The sequence below is a fragment of the Diadema setosum genome, chromosome 17, assembly GCF_964275005.1.
Source record: "Diadema setosum chromosome 17, eeDiaSeto1, whole genome shotgun sequence".
Classification (NCBI taxonomy): Eukaryota; Metazoa; Echinodermata; class Echinoidea; order Diadematoida; family Diadematidae; genus Diadema; species Diadema setosum.
In genome coordinates, this window is record NC_092701.1 from 34,554,123 (window position 1) to 34,575,534 (window position 21,412).

Genomic DNA, 21,412 nt, shown 5'->3' on the forward strand with positions numbered 1-21,412 from the left:
GAGTCATCATCTTCCGTTAGTGAGTAGTTTCGAACGGAGACCGAATCAAAGTATTTTTAATGTAAATGCTGAAGTGAGCCCTCTCTCGACGGATTGCACAATGGCCGCGCTCTACGTACGGCGATGAAGCGCCTATGACGACCCCACATACGTGGCAGGGGCCCTAGAAACAGCACACGTATGAATATTCATTATTTTAGAATGAGCTGCCAATTTAATATCATGTAAAATGAATATCAAAATATTAAATAATACATAAAAATAACATACCATAACAAAGCATACAAAATTTTTATTCCATGATTCATTTTTTGTTATCGTTATAAGACAAGAAATTTTCTTAAAACAAATATTATAATTCTTTTATCACCAGCTCTGTATCTTCTCCATTTATATTCGATAGATGGCGAGATTTCGCGCTCCCTCAATTCTCGATTTGGCGCGGGCACATGTTTTCATGTGTACGTGTGTAAGCGCTCACTCAATTTTACTAACACAGGGTGAATTTTAGATGGATGAAACGGAGGATATTAAAGTATATTTCAGACAAAGGTGAGTTTCAATTCCGTTTTGACTCCGTGACAAGTGAGAAATAGATTTTGTGCAGCCAGTCATTTTCCCTTTGCGTTGAAAGTGTGATTTATTGTACAGTCTGCTGAATCAGTGAATGGAAAATGCGAAGCCGAAGGCCACGAACATGACGAAGGAACGTTAGAACTGCACGTAAGGATCTAACAGTAACACGTTACATGTCAAGACGCAGGCTTAGTATCTTGCCTCTGGGCTCTGCTCTAAACAACGATACTTTCCCATGGATTGCATTGTACTGTATCTACCTATGTACTGGACTGGCACGTTAGTCTATGATTGATGAAGTTGAAGACATGAAGTCAGTCATGCGATTTCCAACGTAGCGGGTAGGCCGGTCAGCTACCTACTAACCTGGGCAAGGCCAGGGCCTTGGCTTAACATTGCCATGGGCTCTAAATTTAAAACAGAATATGCCCCTAACTGTTCTGATTATGAAGATCTAATTTGTAACTAGCCCGACCAGACGCTGTTAATACGCTACGCGAAAACAGCGTCTGACCAGCGAGCGGGCACCTTCAAAGTGGGGAACCACAACACAACTACAAAACTCATGAAAATTTATACGTTCTTTATAAACAATGTACACGTTACCAAACGTTACTCACCTTAGGCCTAAGTGCATGCTTGTATTACAGAAGGTTCGTAAGTCCATTGAGAGCCCTCGTGATAAGTCCGTGGAACCAAAAAAAAAAATGATACTTTCTGGCGGATTCCCTAACAGTAACAGAGCACCGTCGGGGTTCATCGTTGCAGAATTCAAAATGGCGCCGGAAATCTTTTGCGTGCGTGTGATGCGCTGCTTGAGTGTTGGTGTAGCAGCACGGTCGACAGCGCGACCTTTTGAAAGGGCATTCAGATCATGTGACCTCCCGGATATTGGAAATGGCCTGGCGTGAAAGACGATGTACCGTTCGTGAACCGTTCACCATGTTCACACATGCTGCATAATAACCATCATTTTAGGTAAGTTATTAAATCTAAATTTCAATATTCATGGCATAGATATGAAGTCTCATTATCATTTTGTTCGTCAGATGAGTTTGAAGTGACAAAAAAATGATCTAAAGTATCAAAATTCAATCCGATCGCATGCGATCGTTGGACCCTCTTCGTGTTTGGAGCTTCGCTGGTACAGCCCTGTCGCGCTACGTATGTACAGCGGCGACTGGGCTGTGTATAGTTAATTTGTAACTTACAATAAGATTACGTTATGTTTAATATAGCGTTCAATGTCATTGTTATTGACATTATTACCATGTGTGCAAACTATGTCCAAGACCAAGATTATCTGGTTATAGTCTAGAGGTCTAATTAACTTAATTTTATAATGGCTGCCCGCCTGGCACATAAATGCGGACAGCCAGCCATGTGAATCCGATCGCATGCGATCGTTGGACCCTCTTCGTGTTTGGAGCTTCGCTGGTACAGCCCTGTCGCGCTACGTATGTACAGCGGCGACTGGGCTGTGTATAGTTAATTTGTAACTTACAATAAGATTACGTTATGTTTAATATAGCGTTCAATGTCATTGTTATTGACATTATTACCATGTGTGCAAACTATGTCCAAGACCAAGATTATCTGGTTATAGTCTAGAGGTCTAATTAACTTAATTTTATAATGGCTGCCCGCCTGGCACATAAATGCGGACAGCCAGCCATGTGACTCGTGAAATGAAATTGGACATATTTTTGTATTCGAGAGTTACCAATTTAAATTTAATTTACTGCTGTTCAGCAGCTAGATGCCAAGTTCAAAAAATTTTTATGAGTGAGATTTTCATGACTCTGCATCTTGGCGCGTGCACATGTGCGTGAGTGAGGGAATGAAGCGACTGAGCAGGGGGAGCATGTGGGAGGGGGGTGTCCCTCGGCCCCCTCCCACGGTAGGGAGCTTTTTCAATTTTTAGCTCTTTTTTTTTTATGGTGCGATCTGGTGTATACTTGAGTGACTTGTTTTTTGCTTATCTTCTACAATGTAAATTTAGATCTATTATGAAAGACAAAAGGGAAATATACCTTCAGTTGCAACTATCACTTTAACCCTTTTTGTTGAGCTTTGCTCCAGATACTTGAGAAAAATGGGTGCCATGCATGAGATCGTGAAACAGACCTCAACAATCACATATGCATGAGACTTGGTAGTTGTGGTTCTGCCGCATATCTTATTTTTCCGAAAGGTCTTTTCAGGAATTACAACATTTGATCTGGAAGATCTTCTTTCTTTTTTTCTTTTTTTTTAAGTGAGACACCTGCACAGCACAAGAGTGCAGGACAGTTCACTGAAATGCAAACTTGGTTACTTCTGTGAGAGTGAAGACTGAAGAGGATGAAGGAAAACCTTAGGGTCAAGTCTAGTCTAGCTAGAGGCTGTCTAATCTGTACAGGAATAGATCTAGAAGTCTAGATGATTCTAGAGCGAGCATGATTATGCAAAAGAAAAAAAAAAAGATTTTTGTTGAAGACGCCAACTTTGTTGTAATGTAAGCCTCCAGGAAGTTTCTCTAACTTTAGAGTCTAGTTCTGATACCAATCAATTTGAGAAAAATTTTGGCAAACTGGAAACACTGCGCTGGAGTGCTGCACTATCGTGATTTCACTGGAGGAGGTGACCATTTTTTTTTTCTTTTTCAGCAGACCTCTGAATGTTACTTCAGAACAACTTTTTTTTTCTTTGTTTGTTTGTTTGTTTTTTCCTGCGACTACTGTTAATGTGATGATTCTATTCAGGAGAATCTGATCATTCATTCCATGGAGTTTAAATTTTGCTGTATTTGAAGTGAAATTTTGTGCACTTTAATCGCAAGAGTAGACCCCTACGGCCCTAGTGAATGTACAAATTTTTGTTTTTTAACAAAAAATTGCTTTGTTTGCTTTTGTTTAAAACCTAATAAGGACCTGAGGAACAGGTGGGAACCGCCTGAGAACCGAAGTTTTTCTAAAAAGTGTGATTCCATAACGTTAGTGGACTAGACTACAGGCTGACGTTAACTCTCAGAGAACTACATGTACACAGTACAATTGTACTCCATTCATAGAAATACAGTGTACTTTCAACAACAAAAAAGAAAAAGAAACTTTGGTAAAATGTCTTATCCCATCAGTACACTCTCTTCAGGGTCTGATGTAACATACTGCATGCAATGCACATGCTTTATCTATGGTACAGTACACACATTTTTCTCACAATCTCAAACATTCTGTGGTACAGCTTCATGGAGTGTATTTAGCAATTTCTATCTAAACACAAAAATGTTCACCCATTTAGAGATGCTCATTCAACGTTTGTTGTGCTATAGATGTAAGTTCGTAAGCAATCCGCTATCCTTTGGGTTTACTTCATTAGTTGTGCTTGTGAATGACTAGAATGTACAAGTAACAAGAATTCAAACTATGTTTGTTGTAATAACAAAATTTTATTATAACTGTGTTGGTTGCTATGGGAGCATACTGTGTTGTGTTCTTTTTAGCAAACTTTGATACTGTAAGATAACTGCTGATAACCTTGGAGTACACTGTACCTTTGGCTATATATAGGAGAATGAAACTCAGATACAATCTTGTGCATAGCTGTTTGATAGATTTTATGTAGGCCCTATTCATAAGATCCTCATCCTTTGTTTCCATATCGTATGTACATATATGTAGGCCTATTGTCTCTGTGCCTTGTCAACAGCTCTTCTCATTTGATGTGTATTGTATGTACTGTAAAAATGGATATTTTCGCTTGACTAATTTTTCATGCTCGGCATGGGTAAGAAGAGTTTCGCGGGTTTTTAATTCTGCGCAATCAAGACATCGACTACTGGAACATACATTGTATGGCAAGCAAAAATGTGCTTTTATTCTCGCGCTAGTTTCAGGTTGCGCGAAATGTGCGAAAATTTCCACTTTGACAATACTCATTTTTTAATCAACATGATGTTTGAGTCATTTTGGGGGGATGGGTGTTTGTGTGTGTGTGTGTGTGTTCCAAATGTAGAGCTCTCTATGCATGTAATACAGTATGTTACTGAGCTAATGAAATGTCAAGCTACAACAATAGGCAGTTTTCGATTGGGTGAACGAGAAGGACGTGCCGCCGAGCGCAACCGTACGTCAAGGCGTCACGTCTGTACGTTGACCCGCTGCTAAAACACGTTTCGATTTCGGGCGCCGGCGTTACATCTCGTAGCGTGTGCTGGCCCTGTGCCTTGCGTGCATATAAGCGGAATTTGCGACTCGTTTCTGTACTTGTCATATTTATTTTGTCTTTGACTAGATGCGTATCCTGGGAGGAATTATGTGGATTTTAAAACATGATGCATGGTAAGACTACTAGGCAAATGCACTGCTGCACTAGCTAGGCCAAGCACCAAAATCTGTTTGCGTACAGCATTACGTGTAAATGCATGTGTGGGACTACGGTAGGCAGTTGCAAAGTGCGAAACAGTGAAAACAGGCAAATAAAGTAGGTACCAGAGGCTGTAGTTTGTATGTCAGCGCTGCTGCTGTGACGTATCAAGATCATAAGCTTTCATGCAATTAGAATATCGAAAGAAAAAGGAAAACAGGTGAACTGAGCACGGATTTCCCGAGAGTCATCGTGCTTTTTCGCACGATACCCGAGAGGAGTGTGACGTCATAGCAAGGGTGGGTTGAGCGCGGCGCAACCGATTTGGGTGGACGGTGATAACCGGGGTTAACGCGTTCGAAATTTGTGCGATGAGCCGAGGGTCGACACTCGCGCATGCGCAGTACGTAAAAACTACGTCATAACAGGGTGACGCCTGGCTCAACGTGCAAATCAAAAAGTCCCTAATGTATGTGGCCAGCAGGTTATTGTACTGTAGTTCACAGAACATTTCTTCACAAAGGCAATATTAAAGGGATGGTATAGCTATTGGTTGAGGCGAGGATTCAGCTTTTAATTTATTCAAAGATACCAATCTATACATTGTATATTGTATGTAGAAACCACTGTTTGAAATGTTAAAGAACATACAAGTTCTAGGGTAATTTAAAATTTATTTGATGAAAATTGGTTTTGAAATATGACTGAGATCCTAATGAAAATTGTGGCCTGTTGCATTTTATTAGGATAGCCTTTGTAGATATCTTGGCCATTTCAAGACCAATTTTTGTCAAATAACCTGTGAATTCTTCTAAGAATTACATTCTTTCATATTTCATAGTAAGAGTTTTCTCATTACTGGTACCTCACAAACACACAGGCAAAATGTTGGAAATCTGCAGCCCCATCTAAACCGAAACTCCACCGTACCTGTAATGATGATGAAAGGTGCCGTACCAAATTATGGTAACCTACACATGTATGTGATTTCTCAAGGGTAGCCTCTGTATTTTTTTTTTTTTTTTCTAGAGGGCCTTGCCATTAGCATTTCTTCACCATTGCACCATACCAATTTACACACTCTGGGTCAGACAGGGGAATAGAAAGGGTATCTACAGTACAACTATGTGAAGGTATTTTTTTCGATGATGGATACTCGCATGGCAAAAATCAAATGTGAAAACCTTTGTACATGCGTACATGAGTAGACTACTGTATGTGGATGTGTGTATTGACACAAGCAATAATTGTATATGAAATGTTGTGTGCTTTCCTTGTCAGAACCAATGTTTGTGCTCAAGAGTCGATTCTTTCTTACATGAACGGAAATGTGAAACAAAACCAAGTGCATCAATGTCTGTTTTTGTTGCTGTTAGAACTAGGGTTGCAAGGAGTGGTTGTTGTCTTTTATTGTAATAAACACTGGAACATATCTGGGCTCAACAAGAACAAGAACTTCAGATTCTGAAGGTTTCGACTTAAGTAATATTGTTAAAATAAATGGTACTCAACACATACACACATGAAAGTTAAAGGAGAAGTCCGGACGATTTTGATTAAATTTCACCATTTCTACATAAATCAAAGACCAAAATGACTAAGTTTCATTAAAAAATACCCTCCCAACTCGTCACAATCTATTTTTTCGCATCACTAATTTTGAATCGTAACTGTTCAATTTCCATACACCGGCTAGAAAGATCACGTGACGGCGTGACGTATTAGCCCCACATTGCTCTGTGTTTGGAGCGTCAGCTGGCTCGGGGAGCCCTGCATGAGCAACGGCGATGCGGGTCGAGCAAGCGGTAGCATACCGCTTGGTTCCGGCCATGCAACAGATCCGTGGATGCACGCGGCATGATCTACATGTGTATGTTATTGCTTCACTTCGCACGCGAAAATGCCGATGTGTCAAGCATTTGGCCAGAAGAAGAGTTTCTTTGCCATTGCCAACCCAGAAAATGAGCGGGAAAGGTGCGCCGGATGGCTCTCCAATATTAGAATTGACAACTTTGACGTCAAAACTTACAAATACTACTTGATTCAGCCTCGTCATACTCCCCACCGGCGGCGGCACTGGCGCTTGCGTTTCTTCTGCGGTTCAAAATTATACGGTCGTAAGTTACCACCGTCAGACATACTCAACAGTCTCGGACAACAAGAGAGGCAATAATTCTGAAATTGACAGACTGAACTCAGATTGTTCACACTCAGAAGTAAAAAAAAAAAAAAAAAAAAGTGATCACGGATTGTGATAGCATTTGGCAGCAGCAGACGTACTTCTGTGAATGTATGCCTGATCACTGTGGTGGCAACAATACAGTAGCCGATGAATGTACATGTAAATGATGGGATGGACACAAATAAGTATGACAATATTACAATACATATAATATTCCAATAAAATGAAAATGTCATAAAATTGTGACTATTTTATATTAATCTTTGACGGATTTTATGTATTGAAGATGATTTGAATAAAGGATTACAGCGCTTGGCAACATTACTCCTAAGCGGTGTACGGACTCCTGCGGTAGCGCCAACTAGGCAGCCCTTGGCAGGCATGCAGATACCGCGCCGCAGTCAGCAGTGTAATGGGAGATTGATGCGTAGCTGGGCTGCGCTCGCGGTAATTTCAGCTGAGGAAACTGAGCCTGATACATCACGCACAATGCATCCTGGGACAGATAGTACGAAGGGCTGCTCGCGACGGATGCGAACACAAAGAATTACCTTATTTTTTTTTTTAAATCATAGTAAATGTATCTGATGGTCTTTTCTCATCGGGGAAAAAGGTAATAGGTTCATGAAATATTGTTCTTTACACGGGAAACGGCTGATAATCGTCCAGACTTTCCCTTTAAACATGGTGAAAAACAGATTATGGTCAGTACATATGCTGAGTTAATTTGAAAAACACACAAACAGTATGACGGTATCCAAGTAATGATGAAAAAAATTCTAGTACACAATCTCTTTGTTTATTTACACTAGAAAGTCTTTATCCCACCAGTGCAGTGTTTCTACAGATATACATCCAGTAACTTCTCTTTCTCAAACTTTATTTACTGATGACATGGAAAATTATGACAATTATTTTTACTTGTGTCTGCCACTCTGAAAGAACAAGGGGACTACATGTAATACACGTGTAAATCACACATTTTATAGCTTTTTGCTCATGTCATTGTCAGAGAATGTCAAGAAAAAGCATCCATGGAAGTAAGCAGGTGTTTGTGAATATTGAATGACCCTCTTTGCCATCTTTTGCTGTTTGAAACTGTTGCTATACCCCCACCCGTGAACAGTACTGGGCAATGGAAACGTAGCCATGCATTGCTGTCTCATTGGTACTAGGAGAAAACAGGAATGTCAATAATCAGCTCCTGAAGCTTACATTCCATGCATTTAATCATCGTGGATGACTGCTCACAATGATAAGAGAGAGAGAGAAAAAAAAAAAAGATGCACATGTGTTTGTATCCGTGTTCATTTGTGTCTTGAATGCAGTTACATGTAGTACAGTTCGACCTCGATTATCCGGCCATGTCGGGACCGGCGCTCATCCGGATAAGCGAATTGGCCGGATATGGGAGACACAATGTTAATGTATGTAGCTGCCGTCCAAGCTGCCGTACCAGTGCACTGGCAGCTAGGCAGGTAGTGTACCCCGAAACGGTTGTGTAATCTATGCTAGCCTGCGCGAAATTGTAGTCCCTTCTTCACAAAAATAAGGTAGGCCTCTATCTTTATGTGAAAATCATACATGTTTTACCTCATTGGATATTGAGAAACCTATCATGCACATCTTATGAAATTAGTGAAGTAGATCCATGAAAGTCACTGTTTTTTCTCAATTTTTGGATGAAAAAAAAAAAAGTCCTTCACTGCGTGAACGTGTCCGGATAATAGAGATTTTCGGATAAAAGGAGGCCGGATAATCGAGGTCGAACTGTCCGTGCACACACATGTGCATACAATTGTATGTGTGTATGTGTAGTGTGTGTATGTTGCATGTACATAATGTTAAACTGGTATATATGCCATATGCAATGTTTGTGTGAAATACACATAGTTGGGTAGCACAACCCAGACTCCTTGAATCTCATCTGAGAGATCAAATGCAAATGATATTGGGGGGGGGGGGGGTGTTCTATATGAAGACATCAATAAATCTGTAACATTTGAGTGTGTGGAATGAAAAGTGTGATTAGCACCTTTAATTTTTGAGGAGGATAACATCTGCCTGTCTTGGGGAAGCGTGGTCATGATGCAATACATCCAAACACACGCTGGCTACTGTCTGCCAAGATAAACATGCCGATAGGTCACGTCCCCTCCCAAACAGTTTATCGCTGGCTCAAACGTGATGAATACCTTGCCGCCCTGATGCCTCAGTGACTGATGCTTTGTCAGTTGAAGACATCAGTTGGCGGCAGCAGAGAAAAGACGCTGGGGGTTATCACTGACATATGTGTTCATACGGATGTTTAACTGTCCTGATAATGAATTGGGGCTGGAAAGCAAGTATTGCATCATGAAAAGCCATCAAAGAGAGTTGCAGTATGCGTGTAACATCCATCTGTGAAGATATGAACTTGACAAGTCTGGCATTAGGTGCACAATTTTGTGTTTAACCATGCAGAGTGCGTCTAGCCTTTCTGAAATTGTGTACGATAGCTTTGGACATTTGAGCCAGAACAGGTTCTCCGCTTGTGTTGTGAACCAAATATTCTCCATTTCAGTTTTCTGTTTTGGGTCAATCAATGTCAAATCATCCAATTTTCAGACCAGTTTTCACTCGACCCCTTGCGATTTTCTTTTAAACTACACCAAATTTTCCCCGAGTGTCTGACCAAAAATTCAAAAGTACATGAATTTTGTCCCAAGGTGGATTAGTTGCTAAGAAGCAGTCTCACAGCAACCAGTGTCCGAGTGAGCATTCCAACAAATGACTTCTTTTAGTCCTTAATTTTATTTCAGATGCAAATATGGCAGACAGTTTATGTATCTCTTTTTGGTGAAATTAGTTTGGTGATTCTGAAAAAAAAAAGTTTGCTAAGCCAAGTCATGCCAAGGAACCATTTACAATACTCCCCCCCCCCAAAAAAAAAAAAAAAAAATGATGCAATGGCATGGTAGATGAAAGTACCGCAATCTTAGTCTCTTTAAAAACTCATCATAATCATATTGCTCAGGATGGTAAATGCCACTGCCTACAATTGTGTCAGGGACAATGTTTACAAAGTAAATAGCTTGTCATTTAGGCTGTCAGCCTTTACACCAAAAACAATGTTCTTGAAATTATTCAAAACAGCAGAATGAACAAACAAATCTAAGCCAAAGGGAGAGACTCTGGTCCAAAGTGGAAAAAGAAAAAGGTTGACTCTGTAAGGTCTTGGTGCATTCATTGGCAATTGATGTACATTCTAGCGCCAGGCTCCAATGTGAAGGGCCTTTCTGTCCACAGCGGTACCATACACAGCTCAAGTAGCCAAGAGCTCAAGTTCTGTGACGAGTATGTGCCTGAGGATTTCATATTCACTGATGTTTACGATGAGAGTTGTAGCCTTTGGAGCTGGATGTTGTTTACGACAAGAGTTGCAGTCTTTGAGGCGAGCTCGCCTACATATGTACCTCACCAACGATTCATGCTTTGTGTTCTTAAATCTGCTTTTCTTTTCTTCTGTTCCCCCTTCTTTTTTCCAGGAAAGAAAAGGTTATACTCTTCAGTAATCATGTGGTTAGGGATGGATGAGGATTATACAAGTGTGTGAGACTTACATCTACTGTAGACAAAATGCTACTAGAAAGCAAGGGCAGGAGAGTTTAACTTGTGACTTACAGTGTGTACACATCATCCATTGCTCATATCAGACTGCAGTTTACATAGGTCACATCAGGGTGCACAGATTTATTAAAGATCTCAGATCAAAGATATTAAATCATTTAATATCTTTGATCTGAGATCTTTCTTTGTAGAGCTCCCGTTGCATTAGTTCTCTCCTGTTCAGACACCAGAGAATTCACACAGTGCTTGGTGGCGAGGTGTAAACTGCATCACCCATGCCAGGGAGATGTCAATATGCCCAGAGACGGCCGACGCTGTGGATTTGTGATTTTGCCGTCATAACCTCCAGTTGCCTTCATTGCCTTTCAGTCTGAAAAATATTAAAGTTGAAGAAATCACAAGCTGATGATGAGCAGAATTTTTACTGAAACCCTGTGAAATTATTTCGAAGCAAATATTTTTTTTTCTCTGTCAAAGAGAAATGATGTAGTACATTGGACAAGATTGACTCTGACTTGCTCTGCTCATTTTAGGGGTTAAATGTTTATGTTTTATACCACCAATACCTTTATCTGTCCATAGTCTTCTACATGATGAGCCCTGTTTAATAGTTGTAACTCTTGACTACTTTTAATTGGCAAAGTGAATAACAGAACCTGCAATAATTTGGTGTCCCGACATTTTTTTCCCCCACTCCGCCAGGCCTACACTAATGTCGAGCCCTGTTGTATTTTAAGTGTTATGGCAGTGACTACAAAAATCCTGCAATGTATTTTACTGATGAACTGAAATGTCAGAGAAGGAGAAAGCGACAAAGCAACCATGATGTGATGTGGATCAGTCAAGTGGCTTCCACTTTGTGAATCATACGATTGAGTAGAGTATGTGTACTGTGACTCTGTGAGTGGTACAGACTGACTGCATGCCGACCACATTTTCGAGGAAAGTGCATGATACAACTAGTTTTCCCGCCCTCTGGTGCATGTTATTCGTAAGTTGTGCAGCAGCCCATTCTGGATCTAACTTGGCTCTGTCACTAGCCATAAAATCTGAACTTCAGGAACCTTTGTTGATTTCTTCCTTTTTTTTTTCTTGATCCTCTTCCAATCACAACCCTCCTTCTGTGAGCTACGAGGTTAAAATGTCAATTACACAAACCCGCCACAATCACTCCTGGACCAGGTCATTCATCACAATTCTCCCAGCATGAGTGGAATGTTTAAAAGCAATATATGCAACATATCAATGGTAGAAAGGGCCAAATTTGAGCAGGTGAATGAGAAATACATGTAATGGCAGATGAGTAAAAAACAGTTAGTGACTCATTTGTCCAGATACACACTTGCAGTGACTGTTGGGCACTTCTGTTTTGAGTCTGACATGTCTGCCCGTGATATACATGTATCATGACTTCTTCTCTGGATGTGTGTGATTACACATGAATTCCAGGAAATAATTTAGATTGCATCCTTATCCTGTTATGAGGTGATAGACTCCACCATGTATTCTCATTTCCTGTCCTCTTGAGGATGTGCCTGCTGTGACGAATGAGGATCATTATTGAATCGTATCCTGAAATCCTGGAAGCGTTTTGGGTCATGATGGTGTTAACATTGTACATGTATGTTGTGTTCCAAGGCAGATAATGATCAAGCATTATAACAGGGCTGTGTGGGTGGATGCAAGCATCTGGAAGTAGCCTGAATGCATCACCAGTATGAACAAATCTTGAATTGAGGTGTACATGGTAGCTTCGTGCAGTCTGATACCGTTGTGTCTCCTGTGTGTATGCGTCGATTATGTGAAATTGTGCCATCAAATCAGCATTTCAAGACCTAGCAGCATTGCATTCACAGAGAAATGAAATGCGAAGATTACCCAGCCTGCCTGTCGTTCAGGACAGTACGTAGTGCAGGTAGAGACTGCAACCATCGGCTCATGGATGGTTCAACTCCCAAATGAGAGAGGATGGGGAAATCTTTGATCAATGCAAGACATCACTCCGATCCACCATCTCTATCTCTCTCCTCTCCATCTTTACCCCCCCCCCCCCTTTCCCTTGCTTGCTCTTGCATCCAAATCTTGCTTCCTTCTCAAGCCCACTGCCTGCATTGATCCTCGTCTGTGGTGGACAGTGTTCCGTCATGAGATTTTCACGATGTATCCTGCTCCTTACACAGTTGGACCGACTTGTAGCATATCTAAAAATAGAGCTACACTATGTACATAAAGAGATGCATGTGGAGGAAGCCTGTACTGTCGTCCATTTCATTTGTTCTCATTATTCATGCAATATCGTGGTACATGTATCAATATTGAAGAAAAGATTATTGGGTTAAGGGGAACAAGGCAGTCTTGTTTTTTATTACCAGGCAAATTGTGATGACCTACCTTCTGTTTCTTGAATGGAACAGAACTAATAATTTTTGGCATAAGGGTGTTTTGTAAGTGTATTTATGTTCTGTATTCATTACTTTGTAAATTAAATTCAAATTTGCGTATTAATGAGAATTAGGATGCATTGAGGCAGTGGAGTGCTACAGTACATGCCCATGCCAAGAAGGTCCATAATTTCTGCCCTGATATGGGCATTTCACAAGGTGTGGAGTATGGCATCGCAAAGTGGTGTACAGTGACTGCAGATGGTCATTACCCTAATTATCTGGTACAAGTGAAAACATTGTGCATGTAAAGGCATTCTGTCATGTGCTACAACAGTACGTATTGCACACGCAATAAAAATGCCAAGAAATCGTCGTCCATGACAAATGAGTATTGATCAGACAAGTGCGTTTAAGAAGTGTACTCGAGTCATAGAAATAGCAATAATGTATACAAAAGCAGGGTTCGAAATTGGCGATGGTCCGCTGGCCATTGGCCACCCAAAATGACGTCGGACTAGCTAAAAATCATAAAATTCTGAAGTTACTAGTCCGTCTGGCTAGCCAAAATATTGCTTCAGTGTCAAAATTGATTCTAAGTAGTCCGCCTGGCTAGTTAAAAAAAAAAAAAAAAAAAAAAAGTTAAGTGCGACCCCTGATAAAGCCAGTGAGTTTTAAGCTTCTGATGATGCTGCCTTCGTATTCAGCAATATTGTAGACTGGTAGAGCTTTTGAAATTAAAATGTGTAGTTCACAAGACATTGTCAGTCAGTAGCGAATTTGAAACAAAATTGGTTATTAGGTCAATTCATATTCTGGAACTTACATGTAGATTGAGAGATATTTTTTGACTGCCACATTAAAATATATGTCAAAGAAGTCCTGAAAATATTTGAATTTTTCATTCAAAATGACATTTTTGTGAAATTCTCTGATATTTCTCTATAGTTGTACATACAAATTGTACATTATGTCACAAACTGTTTTTAGTTCTCTCATATCTAGAGATGGCTGTACCGAAACATTTAAAAAAAAAGAAAAAAAAAGCTTAATATCAAAGAATTGTCTGATTTTCCCCAAACTTCGCTGATGTGTACTATAGTGTACTACTATTCATATTTCTGCATTCTCCCAGTCAACATCAAATATTTGGGTGTCATTCCCTTTATTTTATTTCTTTAAGATAGGAACCATGACAGATTCCACTGGCACTCCTCCCCCCCCCCCCCCCATCTTCCATACAGATGGTTGTTTGCAACCTTATTGTTTGTACACACTGAAGTAATCAATACAGGGTCTCTTCATCTGATTCGTGAGATGAGGAAACAATGGGGTGACCTGGGTGAGTGGTTGAGGGCACCAGGAGTGCCTAAGTCGGTCTTTATTCAGCCCAATATGCTCCAGTTCCATCTTATTGTCTATGATGTGAAGCACCTTTTCCCTGTGCAATTGTTAGATGAAGACAAGGGCTAGAGGTCCATTGATTTCCCTCCGGGAGGTGTTTGAAAGCGGTTGAGAAAGGGGGGGATGGGGGACAAGGAGGGCAGTGTATAAAAGGAGCAGTTGCTCCGTGGCAGCGTCCTCTTTCTCTGTGCTTCTACGCCAGGGAGGGCAAACTCGGAATGGTGGCAGAGGGTGGCTGGTGTTGAATCCAGACTTTTTGATCCTCCTCATTTGTGCTGGATCAACCCATCACCCATCTCTCTTTGCAGGGTATTTGCAGGAGGGCAGTGTGTTTTCCTCCACTTTTGTCTAGGATACATACTTCACAAGTTTAATTTTTGGCACGCAGCGAGCGAAAAATAAGGGGGATCCTTTAATTTTTTGGGAGGGCAGAGCTCACACAGCCATTGTACCACCATGAAGATAATGGAATATATAGAGGTGAGTGTGTGTGAATCATCTGTGATGACGTGAGAGGAGGACAAATAGTGTTTTTAGAATGCATTCTCTGTTCACCTTTCATCTTTCCATGCTTGTTTGCCACATTTTGTGGAACACTGCCAATCCTACTTCTTAATTGTAATGACCTCAATACAGTTGAACCTCTCGTATCCGGACAAGTCGGGACCGGGGCTCATCCAGATAAGGGATTTGGCCGGATACGGGAGACTCAATGCTTTATACAGGTACATATGATATACATACACATGTACTGATGTAGCGAATTGTAGTACCACATGTAGTAATGTGTATACTGCAACCATTCGTTGTTACATTTGGGGATGTTTGGGGATGTTAAAATGTCTGAAGGTAAGCAATTTGGAAGGAAATTTGATGTAATGTATGTTAATCATGTTCGAAGTAATATGTAATTCATGTGTGTTTGTGTAGGAGTTCTCAAGGAGTTAGGAATCCCCCTTTCCTCCCGTAATTATTAAAACAAAAATCACGGCGAGATTGCGTCCGTATAATAGAGAGATCCGGATAAAGGGAGGCCGGATAAGAGAGGTTCAACTGTACCTTCAAATCTGAACTGAACACCTACTTTTTCCAGCAACTTGTGAATGTTGTGTGACACATTGTGGGAGCTGGGTACCTTTGACTGTTTCTGCAGATAAATGGTGTTTTATCATCATCGTCATCATTGTTGTCATCATCATCATCACCATTTGTAGGGCTTACAGCTGTAGAAACTGTAACAACAAAAAAAAAAAGGGAAAAGTAGGCATATGAACTTGGGATGTTCGAATTACTAGTGTGTTTGTGTATGTTGTGTATGTGTGTGTGTGCTAGATTTCAAGCTAATTCCTGACCATAGTTTCTATAATACATTGTACAGTTGTACTTCTTTGTGTCATTTTATTTTGTTAAAAGTTATACTTAGTAGTTCCTGAAGCTTGACTTATTCACACATTGTGGGAGCTGGGTACCTTTGACTGTTTCTGCAGATAAATGGTGTTTTATCATCATCGTCATCATTGTCATTATCATCATCACCATTTGTAGGGATTACAGCTGTAGAAACTGTAACAACAACAAAAAAAGGGAAAAGTAGGCATATGAACTTGGGATGTTCGAATTACTAGTGTGTTTGTGTATGTTGTGTGTGTGTGTGTGTGTACTAAATTTCATGCTAATTCCTGACCATAGTTTCTATAATACATTGTACAGTTGTACTTCTTTGTGTCATTTTATTTTGTTAAAAGTTATACTTAGTAGTTCCTGAAGCTTGACTTATTCTGTTTGAGCATAGAGAACAGTTGAGTAAAAGTTTGTGGTAATTGTTATACAGCTTGTCCTACAAATCTGCATGTCTCTTGCAGGGATTTGCAGCAAAAAGCAAAATTCTTGGATGGCAATCCCACCTTGATCCCGAAGGTTGCTGAATTTGTTGCTACAATTGTTGTATAATGTCTGCATAGAATTTCTTATAGAGGTATAATCCCAGATGTAATGCACAGTTACTGATTTGTGCAAGCATCCTGAACAACAGTGTGCCTACAATTCTGCCCAAGAAGAAAATACAGATCTTACAGAAATCCGATAATATTGAGAGGGGTTGGGGAACCTGGAATGGATTTCACAGAATATGGGGGAGTACTGCATATATTGTATTTCTTCTTTTATTAAGTTTGTGGTGTGTTTACCCGTAAGCCGATTTTTTTTTTTTTTTCAGTTATTTTTTTTTTTTTGGGGGGGGGGTGGGGTGGGGGATCTCTTCACCATCAACAGCTGGATATGGTTGCCTGGCAACATTGCTTTTGTTTGGCTTTTCTTTCCCCCCACAATGCTACCCCCACTATGTTGACTCTGACCCCCTTTGTGTGAGGTGTCATGTTCAATAACCTGATCTTGCCCCCCAGTACAGCATAGAATCTGGTAGACGTCATTTCTTCCACCAGCAGGAGACTCTGCAGCGAGGACGATGACAATATCGCAGATATTCCCCAAGGAAAGCTTCAACTTTTGATTGCAGTGTGACTTCTGTATCCCAGCCTGAAAAAAAACACACAAACAAATAAAGCAAAACATAAGCAAAAAGGAAAAATAGGCTTCAGTGATCCTTTTTTAATATAAAAGAATGCTGATTTACAATAGAAGAGAGGTTCTCCCGGCTTCACTGGGTTTTGCACTCTTTCTTTGTGTGTTTCGGTGTAGTGTTTATGGTTGCTGTGGAAACTGTGTATGCAGAAGAATGTAAAGGTCATTTTATTATACATATAATATCAATATATATGCAACACTCCAGTAGTCTGCCTGTTTGCCTATCACAATCCCTTTTGAAATCAGAAATTAGGGGGGATGTATTTTAGTGGAAGCATTTACAACACTTATGTGAGAAGATATAACAGCAAAAGAATCTATGTATATTTGTATACATTTATTTTTATAGTTTTTGATTTGTGTACATGTGGCATGGGGAAAGCAAGATGTTAGGCAAGGGTTTAAGATATGAGCGTTTATTTGCAAGGAGAACATGGCAGTGTATAATAGTAAGGAATTTCAAGTGATATTTTGGTAGCTCATGCGTTTACATGGCCTACCTTGAATACTGTTCGTAGTAACAATATTGAAGTGTCTGTGGTTAGACGTTTTTTCTTGTCAGAATTCTAGAAAACAAACATTTTGATTTATAGTGTGCGGCACAATCTTTTAGGCCATGCCAAACTGGATGGAAATATTTCGAGGAAAAACAGGTGAAAAAAGAAGGAGAAATATCAAAGCCATCACTCATCTTATCCTTTCACTTCAGAAATGTATGTAGTATTCTTTTGTTTTATTTTGTTTCAAAGGGGGGGGGTATTGTTTTGTTTTGGTTCTGGTTTTTTCCATTTGGTTAATGGTGTGGCCATATAAATTTTGGGAATAGTCCAGGTCAATTACTGAAGATCCCATCAAATATTGAGCAGCTGGCTGCTAGCCAACAAAATGAAGAACTAAATTTAAGAAAAACAATTTGAAAATGTTTACTGTCTTGTAAAGATTGCCGAGTGTGGCTAAAATGGAATCAAAAGAAGGACATTTAATAATGCCAAAAAAAAAAAGAAAGAAAGAAAGAAAAAAGATGTGGAATCATGTCATATTTAAGAGAGTGTGGTTAATGATATCAAGTCAAAGCCCAACAACATATTCAGAGAACGTGTTACCAAGTGTGTCTAAATGTCATTGTATATATTGTTTTCATCATTTTATAGTAGTCAGTAGATTGTATGTGAGCACATGAAACCACAGGCAACATTATGTCCTTGTTCAGTAGTTGTGCCCATATTCAGTGCCACAGACGGACATGATGGTAAATGATTCTGCAGATAAATATCAATAGTAACTAGTGCTGAACGATGACATTTACATTAAACAAATGGAATGAGGCACTGAAAATCCCTTTAGTGTCTTTTGCCATCTCATGATACAATAACTCCATGTCTGGATCGAGTAAGCCTTTAAAATCATTCAGGAATTGCTGGAGCATGAATGGTAGTGTCCACGCCAGGCAAGGCTCGAGACTGGCACGCATGGCAAACATAAAGCGTTGCAATTGGAAGTGGCATTGATGAATTACAGAGCGTATGCTTGCTCGGGTATGATTTATTCATGCATCTACTGAAAGATGGAACATGATATACCTAACCCCTCATGGCAAGCGCCACTGCCTTCAGTGTGCTGTAATTCCCGAAGAGATCAAAACTTCAGCTTGCATGAAGCGAAGGTTTGTCATGAACTATATGAACTACTGCTTACATTGATTAAAAAAACCGTATAACATACATCCATTAAAGATTATCACCAAGACTTCAACTTGTGTATTGAATGTTTGATTCATGCTCCTGTTTTGGACTACAGCTTCAAGGTGGTGTTTTCAACTGTAGTAGACCAAGTTTTGAATTCTGTAAAACCATAAAATTTTGTGTGCATGAAATATTCAGAAATTTCGCACTGAGCCAAGATCGCAAAATTGTACTATATACGCCGTTATTTTCGCGTACAGATATTTTCGCGAATGACGAGGTCATTGACATCATCGCGAGATGTTGTTTTCGCGAATCGACTCCGACGCTTACGTTAATGCTCTATTAACAAAGCGCATGGAGACAATATTGTGTGTTTTTAAATTCACAATCCAACCGCAATTCGTGAAATTCGCGAAAATTAAACCCTCGCGAAAATAACAGCTTACACAGTAATGCACGTAAAAGTTCTTGTGTATAGTTGTCTGCATTGAATGCCAATTGATGGTAATTCGCGAAAATCTAATCCTGCAAAAGATGCCATTGGCTTCAGTTTGCAAAATATTGTGTCGCGAATATTTATGGTTCTACAATATTTCCTCTGGATAATATATCAACTTGGCAGCTCATGGTTGACATATATTTTGCTTGTGAGAATTAGAAATAAGTATCATAAATGATGCATCGAGCTAAGGGAAGTTATTTATTTATGTATTTATTTATTTATTTATTTATTCATTTATTTATTTATTTATTTCTGTTTGTGTGCAATTATACTTGTTCTGAGCAATGACCTTTTACATTTACATTTGTTGTCGCAAAAATAGAAATGGATTCAGTTTGCTCTGAAAGTCATATCTCGGGTTTCCTTCTTGATTTATTCAGTGCAGGCACATTTTGACAATTCCAGCACTTTCTTGCCTGGAGCCACCACAGATACACAACTGACAGAGAGTAAAGTGCATACAATCTTACACACTGTAGATTGTGAGGAGAAATTACTTTTGGCAGACATTGGTCAGTTACACAGAGTCGTAGTTGTCACAATTACTGTATACGCCATATATTTCGCTAGTCTAAAATTTCGCGAGTGGTTAAATTCGCGATCGTGGAGTCTTGTACTGGAACGGAAAAGTTTACATGTGTGTTACATTCACATGGGGATCAGGGTCAATATTTTCGCGTGTCTTTAATTTCACGAATAGCACCTGACTCGCGAAATTCGCGAAAATAAAAACCTCGCGAAATATTCGGCGTATACAGTAGTACATTTTTTAGTATGATCTTCAACAGTTTTGCATACTGTAAAGCAAGATATTTTCACAGCATGAAATTTTTTCGAATGGTACTAGCTGACAGCCTTTTTTGCGGTTCAAAATGCTGATAAATGTGAGCTAACGGCCTTTTTCGTGGCATAAAGTTTTTGCAAATTGCCACTGGCATTCAATGCTATACAATGTACAAAATTGTAGTGTACACAAGAACTTTCGTGTACATTTTAATTTTGCAAATCTTGGCTCTTGCAAAATTCATGAAAATAAAATGCCCCTTAACGTTGTTCCTTTATGGATTCAAATAGGTAGTGTTGGCATGCAGGAATTGCTACAAGTCCAGATTCATAGTTTTTGGTAATGGAATATTATAGACCTTATGCATATGACGTCACACGGTCTTACTAACTGAAGGGCGCCCTCCCTCAGAGGGCAAGCGATGCGTTGCTAGAGCGTGCTTTTACACGCGAGGCAATGGGCATTTACACACAACATCGGTGTTTCTTTTACTGTCTTTTCTATTGCATGTAATCTACAGCCCTAGATCGGGAAATTCAAGCTTGTATAGCAAAATCGACATTCGATGTATGCATTGCACTCACCAGGTTAATGATATATCCAACATTTTGGCACAATTTTCATGAAAAAAGATGCAACTACCAGCGGTCGTAACAGCTCATCAACCTACGAATCCGTTAGCCAATCACATGTGAGGTAGATTTCTACGTGTTTTTTACTAAAACACGTACCTCGCATGTGATTGGCTAATGAAATTCAAAATGGCGACATACATTCAGCGAACAGCGATGTTGTGCTATGGATACAAATTTCTGCGATATAACCTAGGAATTCTGTAGTTACTGTGAGTATTTCGATTGCACAATGTGAGAAAATTACCCAAATATTGCTGCATAATGTGTCATGTCATGTCAAACTTGTTTGATGCTAAAAAAAACCTGCCACTAGCCTGGGGACTGGCGGCGAGTGAGGCGATCGCCGCTAGCGCGCATAGGAAAAGCACGTAACTAGCTGCACGCCTCTGCGATGTCAAGGACTCGCTTGCCCTCTAAGATGGCGTCGCGAGAGGTTGTCAAGCGAGTGATGACGTCAATGCATAAGGTCTATCGAGAACATAGCTCCTTTTTTTTTGGGGGGGGGGAGGATGGAGGGCTTTGTTTTACATGGCTAAGGCAAAAAAAAAAAAAAAAGGTTGTATTGGCGTAACATGAGATTTTCAAATAGGGTCGGTCGGGCGGATTTTTTTTTTTTTTTTTTTTTTTTTTTTTTTTTGCTACCTGCATTTTACGTGTAAAACTCGTGCTCAGTAAACATTTACAGCTGCTGCACCGTATGTGCTGTGTTCATCTATTCTACAAA

General features: G+C 39.8%; 1 protein-coding gene across 1 annotated transcript in view; it reads left to right on the plus strand.

The window, feature by feature from the left end:
* Nucleotides 1-466: 466 nt before the first annotated feature.
* LOC140240380 (influenza virus NS1A-binding protein homolog) overlaps nucleotides 467-21,412 on the plus strand; it is a 60,810-nt gene continuing 39,864 nt past the window's right edge. The window contains exon 1 of the mRNA XM_072320151.1: nucleotides 467-552. The gene's annotated coding sequence lies outside the window, so the exon portion shown is untranslated. The remainder of the gene's footprint in view (nucleotides 553-21,412) is intronic.